At 40.9% G+C, this 26,117-nt stretch overlaps 1 protein-coding gene across 4 annotated transcripts in view; it reads left to right on the top strand.

The window, feature by feature from the left end:
• Positions 1-26,117, top strand: part of MAPRE2 (microtubule associated protein RP/EB family member 2) — a 187,244-nt gene that overhangs the window by 45,426 nt on the left and 115,701 nt on the right. The gene's annotated exons all lie outside the window — the stretch shown is intronic.

Here is a 26,117-nt window from a genome sequence, read left to right as displayed (position 1 = left end):
TGTATACTGAGTCCCTCTAATCAAGAAATGTGTTTTTCTTCTACCCTGCTTCACTATCTGAGTTTATCTTCTTGGGCTGAGTGTCGTGAAAAAACAAGGTGAAAAAACAACCAATGGGAGAAGATAGTAGCAAATGAAACAACTGACAAAGGATTCATTTCCAAAATATACAAGCCTATGACATTTCTTATTCCCATTGATACCCCCCAGAACCTAGAGTGGAGCTGTAATTGTTCTGCAGTGATCAAAATGTTCTGTCTATACCAGATAATTTGGTAGCCACTAGCCATATATGCCCATTGATTATTTGAGGTGTGTGATGGAGGAACATTTTTATGCATTTTTTTTTAGTTTTTTATTTTTTAAATTTTAATATCTTTAATTCTTACATGCATTCCCAAACATGAACCCCCCTCCCACCTCCTTCCCCATAACATCTCTCTGGGTCAACTTTATTTCATTTTAATTCAGTGGAAGTAGCCACATGCAGCCAGCGGCTACTGTATTGGACAGCCAGTTCTAAAAGGCAGTTTAGGGACTTGCCTGCTGGCCCAGTGGTTAAGGCTGTGTGCTTCCAACACAGAGAACCCAACACAGAGGGTGTGGATTCTATCCCTGGCCAGGAAACTAAGATCCCACATACCTCGTGGCAAAACAAATAAATAAATAAAAGCCAGATTAGACAGGACCAAAGTTCTAAATACAGCTTACAAATAGAGCCAACCCAGGAAATTCACTCTGATCTTTAATGTCCAAACAAGTCTGGCCTGATCTCATCCTGCCATCAAGTTGGGATGCTAATGCATGGGAGAGGAAGCATGAGGGAGGGAGCAAGCTCAGCAAACAACCTACTGCTAAAGGGGAGTCACCTTCATTTCTGCCTGAATTTTGCCCCTGATACCTGAACACCAGAGTCCTGCGTACAAAGGAAAATAGGGGGGAGGGAACAAACTTAATGCCAAGTGGGTACAAATACTCTGCCAGCAGCTTCACACTCATTACCATCGTATTCATCTTTAGATGTCCGCTTTGAAACTTGCTTTTGCTTTTTTGGAAAGGAGGAAATGGAGTTTCAAACTGATGGCTCGCTTGTTCAAGGCACAGAGCTGGTCAGTGGTAGAGGCAAGATAAGAATCCTGACAGGTGTGAATCCAAAGTCACTTCCACAAGCAATACTCAGGGCTGGATGCCCATGCTTAGAACTACCCCAGCCGCAGAACACCTCAGAGTGGGATTGGAAGTAGAGTCGAGGCAATAGGAGGCAAATGACTTTAATTGTGTGTGTGCAATCCGATTATCTCAGAAGTTGTACCTCTGTTCCACCTCTCTTGCCCACCTTGCACCCTACCACTTCAGTTGTGTTGATTGTAGGTACCTCGCCATGGAAATACAACTATTAGTGTCATAGATGTGCGATCATTTGGATGAAAATGACAAGAAATAAAGACAGGTCCCAGCATCTTGGTCACCATCGTTGCAAAGTCTCAAACTTACTGATACTGGCATAACTTAAGATGTATCTTGGGCTTCCCTGGTGGCTCAGATGGTAAAGAAGCCACCTGCAATGTAGGAGACCTGGGTTCAATCCCTGGTTTGGGAACATCCCCTGGAGAAGGGAATGGCAACCCACTCCAGTATTCTGGCCTGAAGAATTCCATGGACAAGGAGCCTGGCAGGCTACAGTCCATGGTGTTGCAAAGAGTCAGACACAACTGAGCGACTTTCACTTTCTTTCATGATATGTTTTATGAGAGGTATGTTAGATCACTTGCTATCATCTATTCAAACATTTCCTGGAGTTCAAATGCTGCCTGCCTGCTAACCTGTCTATTTGTATATTTTCTTCTATAGCATTTCTAAAATTTCCGCTATTGAAATAATAATAATAGTGGATATCATAAAAAGCAAACACCTGTAATCCTACCCATAGCCTACAAATGCCCTCCTTCATGTAATCTGACATAGCTGTAAGCATACCTTGTGCAGTACTTTTGTTTGTTTCCGTTTAGTCACTAAATCATGTCTGACTCTTTGGAGATCCATGCACTGTAGCCCGCCAGGCTCCTCTGTCCATGGAATCCTCCAGGCAAGAATACTGGAGTAGGTTGCCATTTCCTCCTCCAGGGAATCTTCCTGATCCAGGGACCAAACCTGCGTCTCCTGCACTGGTCAGGTGGATTCTTGACAGCTGAGCCTCCAGGGAGCCCCTATGCATACTTTGGGATGCTGCCTTTTATTTCACTTTGTCATGAGCGGTTTCCATGCTGCCACACATCCTCATGATTGCAGTATTAATATCTGTGCAAGTCTTTAGAGTCAGCTTACCATTATTATTCCAACCCTCCTGTTTGATGTGTGGAGTCTGTTTCAAAACTAACTTTAGAAGGTTTTACACTTGGAGATCATAACTGGATGGTTGATACCCCTAACTGGAAGTCTCATTCTTCTGTGTTTCCACATCCCTTGTGAATACCAGTTATAATACTATGAAATTTCTGATTGGATAGTATCTTGGATTTTAAATAAATGTTTCATATATGGGCTTCCCTTGTGGCTCAGCTGGTAAAGAATCTGCCTGCAGTGTGGGAGACCTGGGTTTGATCCCTGGTTTGGGAAGATCCCCTGGAGAAGGGCAAGGCTACCCACTCCAGTATTCTGGCCCGGAGAATTCCATGGACTGTATAGTCATTGGGGTCGCAGAGAGTCGGACATGACTGAGTGACTTTCACCTCGCATATGTAATTTTTAACGTCCAAACATTATATTCTCAAGAGCAATAGACAATGCATTATATCTTAATGTCTATCATCCTCTCCCCCAGACTTTGGGGGCTTCTCAGCTGGTGCAGTGGTAAAGAATCCGCCTGCCAATGCAGGTTTGATCCCTGGGTTGGGAAGATCCCCTGGAGTAGAAAGTGGCAACTTGCTCCAGTATTCTTGCCTGGAAAATTCCATGGATAGAGGAGCCTGGTGGATTAGAGTCCACAAGGTCACAAAGAGTCAAGACATGACTGAGCAGACTCCTAGACATTAGGTCCTTAATATATGCTTCTTGTGGAGAAGAGCACAGCAACCCACTCCAGTATTCTTGCCTGGAGAATCCCATGGACAGAGGAGCCTTGCGGGTTACAGTCCATAGGGTCACAAGGAGTTGGATATGACTGAAACGACTTAGCATGCATGCATATACTTCTTGAATTCTGTACATACTATAAAACTGGCTTGGGATCAGGTTGCCCAGTGACTTGCAGATGACAGATTTTCAGCATCTCTTACTTCAAATATCATTCTGCTTAAAATGCATGCACTGACGTGTTTGTCTCTGTTCTCAAGTTAGTCACGTTTGAGTCTTCAAGAAAGCCATTCAAATGAATCACAGATTATCAGGTTGATGTCAACCATATTAGGAAACATGAACAGCCAAGGTAGTAATAAGCCTCAGAGTGCCTGCCTAAAGGACTTAACCCTAGGACATGAGGATATTTTATTTTCCAATACTTCATACGGCTGCTTTGGGATATGGTGTCAAGCCTTAACTGGACCATGATGTTTCCAAATACTGACGTGTCATTCTGTTATTTCTCAAGGCAATGACTAGGCTATAGAATATCTGCCTGGTAGAGTTTCTCTCATGGGATCTGGTCGCTAATTTTATTTTCGCTCTTGGAGAGAGAGATCTTTCAGATCTGTGTGAGGTAATGCTACTCACGAAACATTACTTTGGCTTCTAAGTTGGACTGAACCATAAGCACATCTTTTTCCAGTGTCTGGCTTAGAAACTTTGCTTGGTCTGTCAAAAAATATGAATTGAGTACTTGGAACATTGTGCAATGATACTGTTGCCTCCATCCAGGCATAACAATTCTACGCAGCTTTCTTGAAATAAGAATGTCTAACCACTCTTGCGTCCTGATCAAGAAAACAATCTATAATGAAAATCGCCTAACTCAGGCAGACTATTTTTTTTAAGCTGCATTTCATCAACACTGATATGTTTACTGTTTAGTGGGGTTTCCCAGGTGGCACTAGTGGTAAAGAATCTACCTCCCAGTGCAGGAGACTTAAGAGATTACTCTGGTATTGTTGCTTAGAGAATCCCGTGGACAGAGGAGCCTGACAGGCTATGGTCCATAGGGTTGCAGAGGCGGACACAACTGAAGCTGCTTAGCATGCATTGTTTAGTAAGATATCCAAACATGAAACATCTGCCTTTAAAAGTTTATCCCACTTGAAAGTGAACATGAAAGTGAAAGTCACTCATTCATGTCCAACTCTTTGCAACCCCATGGAATTCTCCAGGCCAGAATACTTGGTGGGTAGCCTTTCCTTTCTCCAGGGGATCTTCCAAACCCAGGGATCAGACCCAGGTCTCCCACATTGTAGGCAGATTCTTTACCAGCTGAGCCACAAGGGAAGCCCAAGAATATTGGAGTGGGTAGCCTATCCTTTCTCCAGTGGATCTTCCTGACCCAGGGATTGAACTGGGATCTCCTGCATTGCAGGCGGATTCACTTAGGTAAAATTTTTGGTTTCAGAATAAATGTGGTAGATAAAATTTTGGTTGAAAAAAACTGACATTGTCAGCTCAAAAAACAATCACTTATACAGAACTCAAATGTTTTTAAGTAATGCAGATTTTTGACCATCTTAGGATGCTCATAAAGACTTCAGAAAGGTGACTTTGAGCCCAACCTACCTTTGTAAAATGTGAGTAGGTAAAAAAGAAGAAAAAGGACATTACAGGCATGAGTCAGAAGATGCAGGAAAACAGAGCATAACCCTGCTCAGTGGGATAGGGGGATGACTGATTCTTGAATATGATAAATGGAGGATTAAGAAGAAAGACAAGCTGAGATCTAACTGCATCCAGTCCCAAATACCAGACTAAGTTATGTAAGCTTGACATTTTAGATAGTAGGAAATATTGAAGACAATGCAAATACTCTGTAGGAAAGTGAGTTTTTAAGTTGTTTCTCCTCTCTCCACATCTTCAACTGAAATATTAAGTAGGCAAAAAAAGTTTGTTTGGGTTTTCCCATACCATCTTACAGAAAAACCCAAACAAATTTTTGGCTAACCGAATAAAATTTTAAAAGAATAAAGGCATGGCCATTCTGGAAACATGAATGAGGACCAGAAATTGATAAACATCTACAAGATGGAAAGAAATATGATTATATTGCTTACTAATTTTTTAATCTAAATAAAAGTGAAAAAAGAATAGATGAAATGATTCACAGAATTATTGTAATCCAAATAAAATAATTCTGAGAATAGAAGAAGACAATGAAAAAATCTAATTACCCTTAGACAGTATGAAAAGTATTGCATCCATTAAACCACTACCCTCTTTTCAAAAGAAGAGCAGTTATGGACACAAAGCAGTTAGAAAACATGAGTTCCTACAAACTGAAAGTCAAGAGAAAGACTTCCTGAATGTAGCTAAAGACTATTCCAGAGTACAGAGCCGAACATGAGAAGATAGAAAAGGTAAAAAAAAGTATTGGTGATATGGAAAGATGATCCTAAAGTTCCACCATTATTTAGAAAGAGTCCTTAAAGGAAAAATATAGACATTGGAGAGGAGAAAAGACATAACAATTCAGATTAGGAGAGGCCACTGACTGTTGAGTACAATAAAAATCCCAAACCCACATTGGCGAAATTTCAGGATAAAAGAGACTTAGAGCGTCTGAGTTTAGACACTGAAGATGTCAGACCTTGAGAGGATTACCCACAGAAGACTGATCGCCTATATGGCATGAACTTCAGTACATGATACTACAGGCTGGGAGACAGTGGACCCATGCATTCAATGTTCAGAGGGGACTGAGTTGGGAACTATGGTTCTGTACTCAGCCCAACTACGAATAAAGTATGAAAACAAATAGACATTTTCTTACTTTAAAACTTCTCTTAGCCTCTCAACAAAACAACTTGAAGATGCAGTCTAGGAAAATAAAAGAGAATAAAATAAAGGATACATTAACAGCCAAAAAACTATGGAAGTAATATTGGAAGAGTCCAGTTACAAGAAATATCAAGATACCAGCAGTAATATCAAAGCAATTGGTGCAAATTAGATAGTGGATTCCGTGATGAATGTCTTGCAGAAAAAAAAGGTCACTCTATTATATGTATTTAGGCTTAGAATATGAGTATTTTTTTTATCATAAGATGATATATGTTTCTTCTGCCCCACCAAAATAGTTAAAATCTCTAGGAAAAAAAACTGTATAGGTATAGAAGTATAGAGATATAGAGAACATATCTACATATTTAACTTATCTGTTAAAAATTCAATTTCACTCTTAAAATGAGGTGTATTTTGGAATAATAGCCTGTAGGGAAAAAAAAGATTCATTTGATCTTGATATTATATTGTTATTGTGATTACAAGATATAATGACATATTTATTTCTGTATGAAAGGTAATACCACTTGAGTTTGGAGAGAATAAGAAATTGCATAATCATAAATGCCATTTCCTAGATTTCAAATTTAAAATCAATCTATAGTCAAAACAAGGAAGCCTTAACTACAGTCACAGAACATAATGCAAATATAAAGGAGGATAATGGTAAGATAAAGGAGGATAAAGGAGACATAATGGTAAAACTATGCAAATTAAAAAAGGAAAGTTGAGAAGAAACATAAAATGAAGAGTTAATAGGTGACATTCCTTAGAGAGAGTCAAGAAATTTTAAGACTAGGGCTTGAAGTTATAAAGGTAACCACTGGAATAACTAAATATTAACAGTAATTGAGAGGAGAAAATTAATCGAAGTATGTTGAATTTCTTTTATAGTAGAAAATAAATACTATGTTGATATAATTGTGACCTTACAGGAATTAAGCATAGTTAAAAAAAAATTAACTGCATATTTAATATTATATATTCTGTAGTCCTCAGATTCTAAACATGTATATACTACTTTTATAAACTACAATTACCTACATATATATATATATAAAGAGAGAGAGAGAATGGATTGGAAAGAAAGTGCTTAGCCAGGAAGACTCCCAGAAGCTATTACTTTTCTCTACCTCTCAAGGTGATATGAATTTGGTGGAAAAACAAAAAAAAATCCCAAACAAACAAACAAAAAGTTGAGAAAATCTGAGAAGAATTGATAGAATTTGATGGTTGGGTAGTTATTTGAACAGGACAGGTTTTTTAAAAGGAGTGAAGCAAAGATATATAATATTTTCAGACTTCACAAGGTAATATATACTGAAGCTACTGATAAAATGGTACCCAGGATAATATACTTATTTTAAACTTACTGTTACCTTGCTGTTTCTTACCCAGTTGTATGTCTCCAGGCTAGTTGAAAAGTGAAAATGTAGCATTTTATTTGGTGATATTTATAATATGGTGAAATATTTATCATAAGAATATAACTTAAATATTTTTATTTAATCATAAATGTCAAATATACTAAAGGGCCAATATAGGCTGCAGTAATGAATAAATAATAGCATCACTTTTTGATCAGAACTTTTCTATGGACAACCACGAATTGATGCGTCAGGTGAACTGTGCGTACTGGCTCTATCACGTTTCTTTCAGTGATTTGATTTGTGGCAGAAAGAAAGTGCTCACATTTCGTTACATTAGAAGCTCTCAAAGTCCCAGGACTCAGAATATTTGTTCAGTTTTCAACAAATTTCTAATCCTGCTCTGCTATCATGAACTGGGATTTTAGCATCTGCCTGGGCTTGGTCCTATTTACTAAAGGTTTTTAAATCCTTACTTAACATGAAGCTGGGAAGGACAGAGATCTTTTCAAACCGCTTTGTAAATTATGAACTCTCCAGGTCTCTCTCTCTTCATTCACATTCTGACCTCACCCCTCACTTGTGGAGTATCCACTGCAATTATTTACTGAAAGCTTTTGACTATAATTGCCACTTTTTTCAGACTGCAGTAGAACAAAGCATTTTATACAAATAGACATACTTCAGTTCTACTGATAACCATGTAACTTGCTTTTCTTTAGCAAATGGAAACAAAAGTCTCGAGATTAATGAAATTTACTAAGTTAAGATCTGTGAGGCAGGATCCAAAAGTTCACTTAACCTCCATTTCCCAATTTGGAGAGAAAGACTCTGATGCTGGGAGGGATTGGGGGCAGGAGGAGAAGGGGACGACAGAGGATGAGATGGCTGGATGGCATCACTGACTTGATGGACGTGAGTCTGAGTGAACTCCAGGAGTTGGTGATGGACAGGGAGGCCTGGCGTGCTGCGATTCATGGGGTCACAAAGAGTCGGACACGACTGAGCGACTGAAATGAACTGATAATCATGTGCAAAGTCATGCAGAAAATCTGGCTCTTACATTTGCCTGATTGACACTCGAAAGGAATCAGGAAAAAGTCTCTTCAGTAAATTTCGTATCTTTATATTGTTGTTAGCCGCTAAGTCATATCTGACTCTTTTGCAACCCCATGGACTATAGCCTGTCAGGCTCCTCTGTCCATGGGTTTTCTCAGGCAAGAATACTGGAGTGGGTTGCCATTTCCTTCTCCAGGGAATCTTCCCAACCCAGGGATCCAACCTGCATCTCTTGCATTGCAGGCAGACTCTTTACCACTGAGTCACCTGGGAAGGCCAAGGTGGTATATTGCTGTATAACACAGGCAATATTATGGACAACAGCGTCACTTATCACTATCAGGTACTGTATTTTTCCAGATAAAATCAGTGTGAAGAAGATCTGAGTGTTTGGACAGCTTCTTTTTGTTTTGGGTTGCAGTTGGGTTTTTTCCCTCCATCTTGTAAATGGCTAAGGTGATGAATTTAAAGGATGGAAGGAAATGATTCTTTGGCTTGGAGGAGGGGAAATGGAGAAAATAAAAGTAATCCAGATTAATAATACATTTTAGAACCACATAATTAGGAGACATTGGAGGTTATTCTTAAAAGCCTTCTGAGTTGAAATCAAGCATCTTGCTTTAACACTAGCAAAGCCATATTTCTTCTCTTGATCTGAGTGTCCTTAATGTAGTATTTGTACAACGCATGACATAAGCATGGATTTGCAGCTGTTTCATAACCGCTGTGAAGTTTACTGGCTCTGCTCCACAACTCTGTGTCCAAACTTCAGGAACTCTCCCCAAGTATTGCAAATGTGGGAGGAGGCCATTTGTGGAAGGACTGACTTCGCCCCGAGTTTAGTGTTTTGCGTGCAGAATATGAGACTGCTATTCAACAGGTTGTGTCCAAATGTAAGTGACCAGCCAGATAGACTTTTTTTGGACCTGTCATCTAACCTCAGAATTTATCCTCCAAGGAACTGAAACTGTTCTCACCAGCGGTAGGAAACAGCAATGCTACGATTCTTTATTTCTTCTCAGCAATAATGGCCTCATGAATTTTTTAAGCTGATATTTTGATTTGCTGAAAGCCATGATTTGGATATTAGTGATGTAATCTGAATAGTCAGAGCAGTTGTGAGGGTGAGGTGGCGGTAGCTGAATGTTCCTGGCTCTCTCTCCTTGTCTTGGATGGATAGGGACTCTGCAGGGACAGCTCAGATATGGTTACACTGACATCATAATTCATCTGACCAAGCTTCTCTCCTCTTCTGAGCTCCGTGATGAAGCAAGCTGAATTGTTTTAAAGTGGTAGCTTAAAGGTCTCGCAGTCGCACTGAACCTAGTCCAATACGATAATCAGATGGAAAAATCTGTTTCTATAGGAACATTTGTAAAGGATTCACCATCAGAACATTTACATGCTTCTCTGCTAATTTCATGCAGAGGAAGTCTTATTTCTGCTGATACCAGAAGGCAGAACTGGCATTTCCAGTTAAAGTTAACCAGGTTAAATTCCACTCTCACCGTATGTGGTGGTGGACATATTTCCAAGGGTAACAGTCTGAGCCTTTATTACTTATAAAAGTGAAACGTGGAATTTTCATCCCGAAAGCGATAAGGAGCCACTGAAGGTTTTTGAAAAAGAAGGGCGGAAAGATAGATCTCATGGCGATTTGTCAGAAGCACTGAGAGGAGCATCAGGGAGCAAGACAACGCCTACAGAGTCTCTCGAGCCAGGCGTGATGTCTGCAGTAGGGTGTCAGGAGTGGGAGAGGAGAGGGAGGGGCACATGCAATATGTTGTGAAATGAACAGGTAAATGACTCCATCAGAGAGACGGGGCAAGAAGGTGGGCAGATGCTGAGGACTCAGAACTCAGTGTTAGATTTGGGTCCAGTTCCAGCAGAAGATGTGGAAAGAGAGGGAGCGCAGTAGGGGAGAATCTTCCTGGTTAAACGCACTGTAAATTGTCCAAACCAATGGCACCAATCTAATTTCTGCTTCTGCCCTCTGGAGTAAGTGAGAGAATGCGGCGAGGACTGTAGACACCACACCACAGTTTTACGAGGTACTTCTGGAAACCTGAGGGGAGATTTGATGTTTTTTTGAGTTGCTCTCATGGCAGCTGTCCTCAGGAAAACTGGCTGGTCAGTACACAGGCCTGTTCTTTTCTGCTGATCTTTCCGTCCCTACCCGCATGGGGTCAGATATGTTCTCCCTCCTTCCCCAAAAATATTTGGCAGCCTTGCAGAAATATTGGTGCCACCCCAAACCATTCAGCAGCATCTGTCCCCTCTTGTCCCTGTGTTGCAGTGAGTCAGGAACCTCTGTGTGGCTTTGTCATCCCTCAAGCCTCCAGGTGTGAAAAAGGACAGTTTGGGAACTTCCCTGGTGGTACAGTGGTTATAACTCCTCATGTCTGATGCAAGAGGCATGTGTCCAATCCCTGATCAGGGAAGTAAGATACCACATGCCTTCTTCAGTTCACTTCAGTTCAGTTGCTCAGTCATGTCTGACTCTTTCTCACCCCATGCACCACAGCATGCCAGGCCTCCCTATCCATCACCAACTGCCAGAGTCTACCCAAACCCATGTCCATTGAGTTGGTGATGCCATCCAACAGTCTCATCCTCCGTTGTCCCCTTCTCCTCCTGCCTTCAATCTTTCCCAGCATCAGGGTCTTTTCAAATGAGTCAGCTCTTCGTATCAGGTGGCCAAAGTATTGGAGTTTCAGCTTTACCATCACTCCTTCCAATGAACACCCAGGACTGGTCTCCTTTAGGAGGGACTGGTTGGATCTCCTTGCGTCCAAGGGACTCTCAAGAGTCTTCTCCAACACCACAGTTCAAAAGCATCAATTCTTCGGTGCTCAGCTTTCTTTATAGTCCAACTTTCACATCCATACATGACCACTGGAAAAACCATAGCCTTGACTAGATGGACCTTTGAGGGCAAAGTAATGTCTCTGCTTTTTAATATGCTGTCTAGGTTGGTCATAATTTCCTTCCAAGGAGTAAGTGTCTTTTAATTTCATGGCTGCAGTCACCATCTGAAGTGATTTTTGAGCCCAAAAAAATAAAGTCAGCCACTGTTTCCACTGTTTCCTCATCTATTTGCCATGAAGTGATGGAACCAGATGCCATGATCTTAGTTTTCTGAATGTTGAGCTTTAAGCCAATTTTTTCGCTCTCCTCTTTCACTTTCATCAAGATGCTCTTTAGTGCTTCTTCACTTTCTACCATAAGGTTGGTGTCATCTGCATATCTGAGGTTATTGATATTTCTCCCAGCAATCTTGATTCCAGCTTGTGCTTCTTCCAGCCCAGTGTTTCTCATGATGTACTCTGCATATAAATTAAATAAGCAGGGTGACAATATGCAGCCTTGACGTACTCTTTTCCTATTTGGAACCAGTCTGTTGTTCCATGTCCAGTTCTAACTGTTGCTTCCTGACCTGCATACAGATTTCTCAAGAGGCAGATGAGGTGGTCTGGTATTCCCATCTCTTTCAGAATTTTCCACAGTTTATTGTGATCCACACAGTCAAAGGCTTTGGCATAGTCAATAAAGCAGAAATAGATGTTTATCTGAAACTCTCATGCCTTGTGGTGTAGCCAAAAAAAAATTTTTTTTTTAAAGGAAAAGGACAATTTCTCTCTATTTGTAAATTCCCAACCTGGCTCGGGGTATGGCTAGGGAAAGGAGAGAGGACTGGATTTCTTTTAGGGATGCTCACCAGCCTCCACCTCAGATGTTTCCAACTAGTCACAGGGTCTGATGGCTGATGGCATGAACTTTAGGCTCTGAGTTATTCAAGGGTCTTGAAATTTTGATTGTTGAAAATCAGACTTTTGAGGTTCATGAACTTCTTCAGTTTGTGTTATCCTGTCTGCCATAGGATTAGAAGTCTATTTTGAAAGTGAATACTTGAGCCCTGATTCTTTTCTTCCATAGAATTTCTGCTGTAACAACCCCATGCTGAAGAAACAGGGGGTAAGAAAACGAAGCAGGGTCTGTGTGGCCGAATGCCTTTCCCAAAGCTGGCTGCCACACTATATCCACGTGTTTCCCTACATTTCTCCCGTTGAGTATATCAGTGAAGTCAACATCACTTCCTCTGAATCTTGATTGACTTAACTGGTTGCCTTGACCAGAGAAGTATGACCAAGTTATGGTCTGTGACAAGACTAAAAGCTGCCATCACCTTCTGCCTTTCTGCCATGTTGTGAGGAAGCCCAGCCCACATGAAGAGTCTGTGTGGGTATTCAGCCAGAGCTCTAAAAGAAAGCTCCAGCTGAGGTCCCAACTGAAATATCAGCTTCCAATTTTGAGACCGAGAATGTACTGAGACGACTTCAGTAGTCAGCCACTTCTAATTACAACTGTATGAGAGAGACTGAAAACCATCTAGCTGAGCCCAGTCCACCTCCAGAATAACAGGAGATAATAAAATGATTGCTGTTGTTTTAACCCACCGAGTTTTGGGGTGACTCCTTATGCAGAAATAGAGAATCAACAGGATGGTGTTTTCTGTTACTTTGTACCAGACTACCCACAAACTTCATTAACTTAACCATTCTTGTTACAGCTCATGGTTTTATGAATCAGGAATTAATGAAGGTCTTGGGTGGGCAGCTTATCTCTGGTCCACATAGTGGATCACGCTGAGCTGTGGTGGCTGGATCTGAAGGAGGCATGGGACTCTGCAGATTCTCTGACACTCCCCTCCCTCCTCCCTCCTCCCCCCCCCCCCATGGTCTCCTCCTCTGGGGCCTCTCCACAGGGCTTGTCCTTCCCACAGCATGGTAGTCCCAGGGTGGCCAAACTTCCTGTCTGGCTTCCAAGAGACCAAGACAGCAGCTGCCTGTCATTATAAAGTCTAGACTATGAACTGGTTGGCATAATTTTTACCAAAATCTACTGCTCAAAGCCACCACAGGGTCTGTCCAGATTCAAGGGGAAAAGAAATAGAACCAACCTTTGGAAGGGAAGAGTGTCAAAACATATGGTCCCAGTGGACAAAGTGGGAACCTTCAGAGCTTTATATCTCAAAATATTGCTTTGTAAATCTTCGTACCCCAATTTATAGATGAAGAAACTGAGGCTGGGAAAAGTGATTGTCCAAGGCTACTCGACTTGTAACTGGATCAACCTGATCTGATTTCAAATCCAAGTCTATATTAATCCAAACCATGACCACTTTTCACTTCTGTGCAAAATCTCGTAAATGTACAATTTATGCTACACTTTATTTTAAAATTGAGATATAGTTGACATAACATACTAGTTTCAAGTGTACAACATAGTGTTAGGGACCAAACGACGGTCTCTAGGACCTGAGTCATGTTTACCAGAAAGAGACAGGATATGCGCTCATCCTGCCTGGCCAATCATGTAACGCCAGCTACTCCTGTAACTGAGACAAAGAACTGCCTGTATATAAGCCGCCATACTCCTTTGTTCGGGGCTCTTGTCAGATTCCCTTGTGTGGGATGAGACTTGGGCCCTAGCGCGCTAGGAATAAACAAACTCCCTTCTTGCGTTTGCAATACTGTGGTGGACTTGCTCTCTCGGTTGGTTCGGAGATACGGGCTTGGAGCATAACACATAGCAGTTCAATATTTGTACATATTATGACATGATTTAGTTAGCATTCATCACCACACAGTTGCAAATTTTTTTGTGTGATGAGAACTTTTAAGATCTACTCTCTTAGCAACTTTCAAATATACAATGCAGTATTATTACCTATGTGCATCATTATTACACATAAAATAAGTCCTATATTACATCCCCAGGACTTATTTATTTTGCAACTGAAAGTTTGTGCCTTTTGACACCCTACACCCATTTTACAGACCCCCTTACCCCCCACCTCTGGAAACCACTAATCTGTTCTTTGTGTCTATGAGTTTGGATTTGTGGTTATTACTTTTTGATTCCATAGATAATTGAGATTAAATGGCATTTGTCTTTCTCTGTCTGAGTTATTTCACTTAGCATAATGCCCACAAGGTCTATCCATGTTGTAGATGGCAAAGTTTCCTCCTCCTTTGTGGCTGATGTGTGTGTGTGCGTGTACCAGTTTTCTTTATCCATTCATCTGTTGATGAATACTTAGGTTACTTCCATATTTTGGCAACTGTAAATAATGCTGCAGTAAACATGGAGATGCACATATCTTTTGGGGTTAGTTTTTTTGTTTCCTTCAGATAAATACTCAGAGTGTAATTGCTAGATCACATGGTGGTTCTGGGGCTTTCCCAGTGGTTCAGCAGTAAAGAATCTGTCTGCGAGGCAGGAGCGGAAAGAGATGTGGGTTCTATCCCTGCTTCAGGAAGATCCCCTGGAGGAGGGCATGGCAAACCACTCCAGTATTCTTACCTGGAGAGCCCCATGGACAGAGGATTTCAGTGGGCTATGGTTGAAGGGGTCACAAAGAGGAGGACACAACTGAAGCAACTTAGCATGCAAGAAAACGTGGTGGTTCTACTTTGAATTTTTTGAGGAAACTCCATACTGTCTGTAATAGTGGCTGCACCAATTCTACTTTTCCCGCAATAGTGCACGTGGGTTCCCGTTTCTCCAAACTCTCACCAACACTTTCTTATTTTTATGATAGCCATTCTAGCAAGAGTGAGGTGATATCTTATTGTGGTTTTGATTTGCACTCCCTAATGATTCGTGATGTTAAGCATTGTGTCGTGAACCTCTTGGTCATCTGTATGTCTTCTTTGGAAAAGTCTTTTCAGATTCTCTGCCCATGTTTTAAACCCATATTGCTTGTTTTTTCCCTGTTGAGTTGTGTGAGTTCTGTATACGTTTTGGATATTGATCTATAAGTATTTTCTCCCATTCGGTAGGTTGCCTTTCCATTTTGTTGATGATTTTGTCTCCTGTGCAGAAGTCTTTTAGGTTGATGCAGTCTGGCTTACTTGTACTTTTGTTGCCATTGTATTTGGAGTCAAATTCAAAAAATCACCACCAAGAATAATGTCACGGAGCTTACTGCCTACGTTTTCTTCTAAGAGTTTTATAGTTTCAGGCCTTAGGTTCAAGTCTTTAATCCATTTTCAGTTAATTTTAATTTATAGCATAAGATAATGATGTAGTTCCATTCTCTTGCATGTAGCTACTCAGTTTCCCCAAGACTGTTCACTGAAGAGAGTCTGTCTTTCCCTATTGTGTATTTTTGGGTCCTTTGTGTAAGTTAATTGACTGTATATGTATGTGTTTATTTCTGGGTTGTATGTTCTCTTCCACTGATCTGTGAATCTATTTTTATGCCAATAACTGTACTGTCTTGATTACTATTTGTGCTTGGTGTTCAGTCTCTAAGTCATGTCTGACTCTTGCAACCGCATGGACTGTAGCATGCCATGATTGCTATAGCTTTGGGATATTATTTGAAATTGGGAAGCATGCCTCAAGCTTTGTTCTTCTTTCTCAAGATTGCTTTGGTTATTTTGGATCTTTTGTGGTTTCATACAAATTTTAGGATTGTTTCTTTCTGTGAAAAATGTCACTGAAATTTTGACAGGGATTGCATTGCATCTGCAGATTGCTTTGGGTAGTATGGACATTTTAATAATATTCTTCCAATCCATGCCCCTGGAATATCTTTACATTTACTTGTGTATTCTTTAATTTTTTCCATTTCTTTTATCATACTTTTCGATGTACATATCTTTCACTTCCTTGACTAAATGTATTCCTTTATTTATTATTTTTGATGCAATCATAGTAGACTTGTATTTTTAACCATTTGTTATTAATGTATAGAAATGCAACAGGCTTTTGTATATTGATTTTGCATCCTGCAACTTTACTGAATTTATTAGTTCTAACAGTTTTTTGGTGGAGTCAAGTATCATGCTATCATGCAGATAACAATATCATGCTATCTGCAAACAGTGACAATTTTACTTCTTTCCTTCTGATTTGGATGCCTGTTATTTTTATTGCCTAAAAATATACTGTATTAATTCTCAAGTGCTCTCTTCAGTAAGAAAGATACCATCTCTTAACTCCTCCTCAAACACATACACATTGCAGCTCTAATTTTTTTTAAATCCTAGAGATCTATTCAGTGACCTGGCTTGGGTCACAGACCTAACTCTGAACCAATCTTTAGGTCCAGGAGGATGGAATATTATAATTGGCAAGCTCTACTAGAATCACAAGGTTTGAAGGAGTAGTTCCCAGAAGAAGGAGGGGAAGACAGAAATAATAAAAATGCACTAGACGTGCTTTTTGCACGGCATACCATTATGTCTCATTCACATTGATTCCATTGCCGCCTCTTTGAAAGCTGATACTATCCTCACTGAAGAGACTGGAGATTCAGCTTTGAGGGAGTGTGTGAAAAGTAGGCTCTGTGAGCAATTAATCGCAAGAATCGATCTAGCTCTCTCAGCTGACTGTTAACTCATTGTGTCTCCCTGCATGTTAAGAGTAGGACCCATTTGGATTTGCTAAGCGTCTGGGTCCTTCACATAGAAATTAAATAGACTCTACTTGAAGGTGATCCTTTATGCTTTCATGTACTATCTTCTGTCGCTGGACCCCTCATGCTCACATCCAATAGTGAGCGTGAATTGAGGATATGAAGATACTTGGCATTATGAGCTCTGGAGTAAGCAGAACATAAGTGCTAATTAAAACATTTCTGATGGAAACTTAAATCTTTTTTCATGATTTCCAGTTGCATTCTCTCTCTCTCTTTTAATGAAGCAAGCTTCTTTAATTTTCTTTTTAAAAATTTTACTTGGATGAGGTCAGAAATGGAATTTCTCTTCCATTACTCACACTGCTTCCCAGCTGTTGGCCTCATGTTCCCTTGACACACTGTTGAGGAGCCACCCGTAAGCCATGGTTCCGCCCCCATGTGCACCCGCCTTGACGGAGAAGCCCCAGACTCAGGAAGACCCTCCCTCCCCATGCCCCTGTCTTTGGTGGCCTGGGTCCCAAGTGGCTGTGAAACTCTGGAGGCCAAGGGTTTGAACTCCTGTCTTCCCATCCTTCCAGCTTGGCTTTGTATTTATATTAAGGAGTCTCTTTATTCTGTTGCTGCTTGTTAATATCAAAGTCAGAAATAAAGCCCTGTCGGTCCATTGACTTTTGAGAGCCCTAAGCAAATCATCTCTTGAAAGCTCGCGAGCCTTCTGGAAGATAATTTACTTGCTAAATGATACTTAGCGCCTCTGCCTTTCCTTTGCCACTCAGCTGAGCCCAAGAAGATCCTTTTTCAGTTGTGCTACCCAGTCAGTTCAACAAGATGTGTTTTGTTCAAACGTGGAAATAAAATAGGGGAAGGAAATAAAGGAATTGCAAGAACTTGAGCATGGACACATTTCAGTGAGAACATTCAAAGAGGCTTGTCTAGAGCTGGACCGTTGAATTATCACAGCCTTAGCCTAGTGAAAATGAAAACAGATTTTAGCTTTGGAAACAAAAGGAAAAAATGCCTACGGTCTCCTCTCCCATCCAAAGATATGAGAGAATTGTATATTGATAGCTGAGGCTTATTCAGATAAAAAAAGTTAGTTGCTATAAAAAAGGGGAAGAAAATTCATTTCCCCTATTAATCACACACACTGTTAACCCCTAATCTTCGGGTCTCTCTCCCTCCCCTTCCCTCTTCCTTTTCCTTAACCATAATTTACAACTCCTGTCCTTCCACGTGTCTCATCCCAAGAATACTGCTCTCCAGTCCTGTCTCTCATCCTGCCCCCACCGCCCGCGCTGATTTTTCTGCCTCTGCACTTTTCCACCATTACCTCCTTGCTCCCTAGACTGAACTGCCTTCAGCACAGCTATCTACCTTCTCTTGCTTCTGCGTCCTTCTGCTGCCTCATCCCTAGATTCTGCATTTTTGCACCCAGATTTTATCAAACCCTAGTGGAAGGCAAGATTTTATCAAACCCTAGTGGAAGGCAGCCTGAGTTCGTGAATAAGAATGCTGGCTTGGACACCTGGCAGGTGGGTCCACATCCAGCTTTGCCACTTCCTAGCTGATGATCTGGATAAGTTATTTAACTGGCTGCCTCCTCTGACAAACGAGATGTTAAATTACCCCTTCTTCATAAGTTTCTGTGAGGATTAAAACACCCACCCAATTAAAACATAGCACTTGGTCCTTAAAAAGTACCCGATAAACATTAGATATTGCTGTTTTTGTTGTGATTGTTGTTGGAGAGAATTCCAGATCTGTGTCAGTAGACATTGTGAACCTTACTACTAAGTAATGGCTTCTAACTTTGGTTTTTAGGCCAAAGTCTTCACAATGGCTGTTCAAAGCTCTGTACATTCTGGTCCCTCTGTGATCTTTCTGACCTCATCTCCTACAGCTACCCTCCCACCCCACAAAATGCACTCAAGTATAAGATTCACGAGGGCAGAGAATTTTGCTAACTTTTGTTAATTTCTGTCTCTCAAGCACCTGTCGTTCCTAGCGCATAGTAGGTTCTCAGTAAATGTGTTAACTGATTGTTTGAGCCCCAATACCAATAGCACTACCTTGGTGAAGCTTGCGCTGTCTCTTTAGGCAAGGTTGCTTTCTTTTCTATATTCTGGTGATACTTAATACATTCTTCAATTATAACATTTCTCACATTGTATTTTTATAGAAAACATATTTAAAGCTCGTAAATTTAACCAGATGGTATAATTCAAAAGCACATTTTTATTTAATAGACTGAAACCTCACATTGCAGATTTGATTGATTGATTACAGAAATCATAATGTTCTGCAAGTTTGTAAATTGAATTCCCATCATGTTCTATGAGTTATTCCATAAAAATTAAGTCCAACCTTGAGAAAACCCAAGGAAAAGCAAATTAGAAAGCAATTCCAACACATAGAGAAATCTTCTCTTAAGCAGCAGCACCTTCTGTGTTTTGACATTACAGAAACCTCACTATTTTACTAGCAAAGAGGAAAGAGACTTATAAAATTCTGCCTTGTGAGTATATCAGCATAGCTATCAGTGTGGCTGATAAATAATCTGCAAAGACACATAACTTCCAAAGTCAGTCCTGGAGGAGCCCACCTGTTCAGGTTTGTTTTGAAGGAGGACTTTCTTCATCTGGGGGAAAATCAGTTACCAAATTTTCTTAAATAAAATGCTATGACTAAAAGTCAGAAGGCATAGGCATATTATAGAATTCTCATCAGATTTAAAGGAAGAATGAATAAAATCTTCCATGCTTCAAGGTTCAAGTAACAAGCAAGAACCACTCTCAAGTACACCTCTATGCCACCAGTGTAATTTCAGAGCCAGCACCACTGGCTAGCCAATCATGTATTTACTCACTGCTGTCATTTGGGTGTGGAATATATTTTAAGTTACCGATTGATAACCTGTCCTTACCATTCCCTACTGGAAAATCCCAAGACATACACATAGGAGAAATTACTTGTCCCAGGGCAGCAGTGGTGACTGCTAAGTGGAATCTTCTGTCTGTATTCAGGGGTGATAACAATCTAAGGAAGCCCCCCCATCGACGGTGGTGTGACAGCTGTGAATGCCTTTGACAGCAGTGATTATCAGCTTCAGTGAACACATTTTAACTTAGAAAAGGCATTTGTGATGAGTAGGTACTGTGGGGATGGAATTGGGATTCCTGGTTAATGATTTCATATCTTCTCTCCTGTTGGATTTCTCAAAACCAAGGCAATGCAAAGTCCCTGTTTTAGATGAATCTCACATGTTGGAGAAGTAGAGAGACAATGATTTCTGCCAAGATGCAATTATCGGGGCTTGCTGGCCTAACTCTCAAGAGAAATGGGGCTGTGCTATAACCCAGGAGCTCGGAAAATTAAAATCTGGGTCAGTGCCCAGCTCCATCTTCCTTGATTGGGCCTGTGGACTGGGACAGCGGCTGGTTTCCTTTTTTGCTCATTGCTCTGTGTCTGCTGGGTCTGCCTTAGTAATCCTGCTCTCCAAACATGCATCTGAAATATTTGTTTGCCTTTTGGAGGGGAGGGTGGGTCGAGGCAGGATCGGTTCATCTGGTGCCTAACAAGTGCTCATTAAGGAACACATCGGCCCCTCTAATATTTTTTTTTTGGCCCTTCTAATATTGATGAGAGCTTTTTAGTGCAAATACTTGCTGATGCTAGTTAGTTGCTGATATTATGATCCTTAATGCAACATCACCTCATTATCGATTTTGCTAACAATGAAGGTTTCTCTACTTGTTGAAGATTTCTTTATTTTCTTCACTCATCTTTGATGGGTCTGATTTGAAATTCAACCTCTTAAAAAAATTACCTTTGAGAACACCTTATCAGATGCAGTCAACACTTCTCTGCCCTCATCTGATTCAAACTTCCTGTGATGTTTGGCCCTAGAGTCACCTCCTTCCTCTCTGATACCCACTTCTCCCCTGGGCTCAGTGAAACCACTCCCTCTTAGGATTGGCTCCATCAGGCCAAACCCTTTCCCATCTCTTTGCAGGCTGCTTCTTCACCACTCAGCTTTTACAAAGTGCCATCCGAGGCCTTGTCTCTCTCCCTGAGTGAAGGGCATCCACATCTTCAGCTTCAGTGATCACCGATAAGATCATTTCCTGCAGGTCATCTGTATCTCCAAGTCGAACATATACATCAAAGGCCCACATGTTCCCTTATTCAAGAATATGTAGTGTACCCTGAGGAAACCAGGGTTGAAAAAGACACATGTATCCCATTGTTCATTGTAGCACTATTTACAATAGCTAGAACATGGAAGCAACCTAGATGGCCATCGACAGATGAATCGATAAAGAAGCTGTGGTACATATACACAATGGAATATTACTCAGCCATAAAAAGGAACACATTTGAGTCAGTTCTGATAGGTGGATGAACCTAGAACCTATTATACAGAGTGAAGTGAGTCAGAAAGAGGAAGATAAATATTGTATTATAATGCACATACATGGAATCTAGAAAATGGTTCTGAAGAAATTATTTACAGGGCAGCAATGGAGAAACAGACATAGAGAATAGACTTATGGACATGGGGAAAGGGGAAGAGAGGGTAAGATGTATGGAAAGAGTAACATGGAAACTTCCATTACCATATGTAAAATAGATAGCCAATGGGCATTTGCTGTATGGCTAAGGAAACTCAAACAGGGGCTCTGTATCAGCCTACAGGGGTGGGATGGGGAGGGAGATGAGAAGGAGGTTCAAAAGGGATGGGATATATGTATACCTATGGCTGATTCATGTTAAGGTGTGGCAGAAAACAACAAAATTCTGTAATGCAATTATCCTTCAATAAGAAAATAAATTAAAAAAAGAATACATAGTGAACACCTGCTGTGTGTGAAGCCAGGTGACTCCTCATTGTCACCACTCAGATGTCCTGTTGGCACTTCTCTAGGTCCAAAACACACTAGGAGACTCTTTCTTCCAGAGGACAGTTCAATCTGTTATTTCCCATCTTGGTGAATGGTAACCATTATCCACTTGGTCACCTAAGCCATAAGCGTAGGATTCACTTGAAAAATCTTTCTCCTTCACAGCCCACTCTTGATCCTCATCAACATCCATGCCCACAATCAGTTAGTCCGGCAAATCATGGCAGTTATTCCCTCTGAATATCTCAAATCTGGGCTTGCTTCTGCAGCCCGTTGGCTCCTAAGTTTAGGCCTTGGTCACTGTTTGATGCATTTTAATCTCCAGCGTGTCTTCTGTACTACTGTAACGTCAGACTTTGTTGATATGCAAATGTCACCATGAAGTTCCTTCCTCAAGCACTTCATGGTTCCAAAACATCTTCTTAGCTTGGCCACAGCCCCTCCTGCATCCTACCCCAGCCCCTGCCACTGTGTACTCCGTTCTCCATTCCCACTAAACAACTTGCTGTCTCCCTGGGACGTCACACCCTTTCCTACCTGTGAATCTAAGCATATCTGCTTGAGGAGCCCTTAGTCCCCCCATCTACACTGCCAGTCCTTTTTTAATTTTTAAAAATGAAAAAAGAAGGGTTTTTGTTGGCTGTGCTGGGTCTTCATTGCAGTGCATGGGCTGTTCTTGTGGCTCATGGGTTTAGTTGCCCTTAGGCATGTGGGATCTTAGTTCCTTGACCAGGGATTGAACCTGCATCCCCCGCATTGGAAGGTGGATTCTTAACCACTGGACCACCAGGGAAATCCTGCCATTCCTGTTTTAAATGACAGTACAGCCTAGTGGAGAAGCATGTCAACTTTGGGGCCAAGATATCCTGGATAAGTTGCATTTACTATTTGAGCCTCAACTTCATCTCTAGGGTTACTGTGAGAATCCAATCAGATGTTTGTTGAATAAATGAATTATGTATTCATGTAGTGGCTACTGCATGCTAGGCCTTATTCTAAGCATTGAAGATATAGTAGTGAACAAAACAGTTGAAGAACCCTCCCTAAGGGATCTTATATTCTGTTTTGGAGAAAGAAATGGCAACCCACTCCAGTATCCTTGCCTGGGAAATCCCATGGACAGAGGAGTCTGGCAGGCTACAGTCCTTGGGGTTGCAAAGAGTTGGACACAACTGAGTACATATACATATTCTGTCTAGCACAGAGAAAGTGAACAAAAAAGGTCATAATTATTACTCATCCAAGGCTTAGGCAATAGCTCCTCGGGGAAACTTTTCAGGCCTATTTCAGTTTCCATTCTGAATGGAATGGAATTCCATTCCCTCATCTTCTGTGGCCCTTTATCAGCCTGTAGGATACCATTATCAGGGCATCATGTTGTATCATAATTGCAAATATTTTTATCTTGCTCACCCACAACTCTGAGTTCCCTGAGTACAGAGCCTAGGACTTTTCTTTTTGTTTTACCAGCTTCCAGTATGCAAGAAATCCAGTTTTAAGTGTTAAGTGAATGAACATTTTAGAGTATGCTTAACTTATTGTTTAAAAATAGCATCTACCCCTAAAAAGCATTTGTTACAGGCCCCACACTGTGTCAGTTGCTTCAGATACAATGTATTATGTAATTTAACCTTCACAGCAACACTGTGAAACCAGTATTATTACACCTACTTCACAGATGAAGAAACTAAATCTTAGAGATGCAAAGTAACTTGCTAGTGTCAAATAACCAGGCTGGGGACCCAGGTCTGTCAGAGCCCCAACTTCAATCCACAGGGCTTGGTAAGAGGAGCCATTTCTCCATGGGGTAGCTGGAGATTTAGGTCAGCACATACTTTATTTTTGGTATACCTGTGTACCTAAGATAAAACCTCAACCACAGTCAGATGTACACAGACATTTTAGTTTAGTTTACTTTTTTCTATAATCTGTATGACTCTCTTTTCCCTGCTAAGGGAGACGGGAGATGAAAGGTTTTACTTAAAATTGCCAGTTCACTTTCCTGCAATGGAGAAGGAAATGGCAACCCACTGCAGTGTTCTTGCTTAGAGAATCCCAGGGACGGAGGAGCCTGGTGGGCTGCCGTCTATGGGGTCACACAGAGTCAGACACAACTGAAGCGACTTAGCAGCAGCAGCCAGTTCACAGTATAGCCTCTTCTGATTCAGGCCATCTTTGGAGCACTCCATCTCTTGGGTGGATATTCAGTCTTTTAGATGTCCTCCTCTTTCCTAGGTCCTACCTCACCAAACCAAACCACTGATTTTTCTAGTGTGATGAGACTGCAGCTTGATTGAGAAGGAAGGTGTTGGGGAGACACTCTTTAAAAGCCATCTTTTCCCAGAGTCCCAAATGGGACATTTCTCTCTTTAGGCGCAAGAAAGTCCCTTAGGCTGAGAACAAACCCGAAAGCACTCCAACGGCTCCCTTCAGGGAGCTGAAAATGGGAGATACTGCTTTTTCTCACTTTCACCTGCTTCTTTTCAGCCTTGGGGTGGGGGTACTCTCCCCTCCCTCTTCCTGCCGAGTCTGTGCTTCCCCTGTATCCTAGCATTCTCCCTCCCAAAGTGGAATGTGCCCTCCCCTTCTTCCTGGGGCTAAACAAGAGAATGGCTGCCAGGTAACCTGATTTATGGGGAGGGGAATGAAAACACATCTGTTCAATATTTTCAAATTATTACCCGTTACCCCTTCGTCTTGGAGGGTAATCACAAATCTCTGGGGCCGCTCTGGGGCCCTTTATAGTGCTGTGGTTCAGAGCTGCCCCGTGGAAGATTTACAAGGGTTCTTAGGTACCTCCTCCACCTGCCTCACTGCTCCTCCCCGTTCAGCCCACCCCCCCAAATTCCTGGTCATAGTCCTCTCCTTCAAAATCAGCCTCGGAACAGTGGGAGAGTTCTCTCCATGAAATTACCTGGTGGAATGAGTTATAATACATTCAAATTCTGACAAACATAGTCCCTATGATCATACCAGTTATGTGACCTGTTACTCAAACATGGGATCATAGAAAAGTAAGCTATCCTCTAGAGCCCCAAGTGAGAGGGCTGAAAACATTAAATATTTGATTTGTAGACTCTGCCTTTTAACTTCAGACTGTCCCCAAAGAAAGGGGAAGCTTTTGCAAGGGGGAATTAATTAGTAGGGAAATTGACAGCTGTGGGTCAAGTAACAGAAATAGGAGGAGGAAGTGTTTGTCTTTGTAGCAGTAACTACACTCTCATGCCCTTTTAGTTCATTGTGCAATGTGAGGCTTGCTGTGTATCTCTTGTACTTAGATATTTATCTGATGTACCTTGTTAAGACTTAGGTCAGAACTGGATCCTCATTATATATTAAAAAAATACTCATGTAAGCTGAGATATGGATGAAGGAATCAGCTTGTACACTGTGAATTCACTGGAAAAATTAGAAAATAAAATTATTAAAATATAGTTCAAAAGGAGACTATAAAATAGGAAAAAATGCCCCCCTTATTTGAGATTATCCTTACCATCTGTGTTGTGAACCATTTGATTCTAATTCTAGAAGCTTGATGCCAGAAATAACTTATTACCAGGGAAATATGCTAGAGAATTGTCAGGAATGACAGCATTTTTACTTGTTTTAATATCTGTATCACAAAATAATAAAGCTGGTAAGCTGTACAATGATGTGAAGGCATGAGCCTGCTACTTTCTGCTACATATATTTATTTTGACTTTTACTCACCCCAGGAAATGTCAGAGACCACTTCTGATAAGCAGAGAACCACTTCTGATAAGAGTTGAAGGCAAACTCTTCTTTCTCTCTGAAGGAAAGCACTGGACACATCTGGAATCTGTTCAGAATTTATAATCTAATCCATAGGCTTTGCACCGTACTAGCAATTCTATTCACAGTTGTCCTTTCACTGTTGAGAGAGTATATAAGGTACTTGATTCTTACCTTGATCTATAACATTTATGAGTTCACATTAAACACACATCACCACTGTCCAATCACATTGAGAAAAAGCATGTCATCTTGAAGTTCCAGCTCACTGCTTCCTGACTGTGTGACCTTGAGCACCGCACCAGTTACCTCATCTCACTAGTATACTCATCTCTAAATTAGGGATGATAATAACAATAGGACCTGTCTCATAGTCAATGTATTTGAAAGATGCATAGCAATAATGCAGAGCAGCTTGATGTTGAGAGTTTCCATCCAAATACTAAATTGGATGTTCACTTGTTTAATTCAAAGAAAATACATGACAAGGATTTAATTATCTGTATCAGGAGGCACTGTAAGAATTTGAATTGAGAGGTCTTGGGTAACCATGATGTTCTAAAATGGTGGGTCTTTAAAAAAAAAAAACTCCCTGTGGGGATTCTTTTGTGCAGAAAATCTTCATTTGCAATTCTTGATTTTCTCATTATTAATGTAGAGGTATATTGATTAGAAGGAAATGGAGCTTCCTAT

This window comes from Ovis canadensis, chromosome 23 (assembly GCF_042477335.2).
Source record: "Ovis canadensis isolate MfBH-ARS-UI-01 breed Bighorn chromosome 23, ARS-UI_OviCan_v2, whole genome shotgun sequence".
Classification (NCBI taxonomy): Eukaryota; Metazoa; Chordata; class Mammalia; order Artiodactyla; family Bovidae; genus Ovis; species Ovis canadensis.
This window is presented reverse-complemented; position numbering and strand designations above follow the sequence as displayed.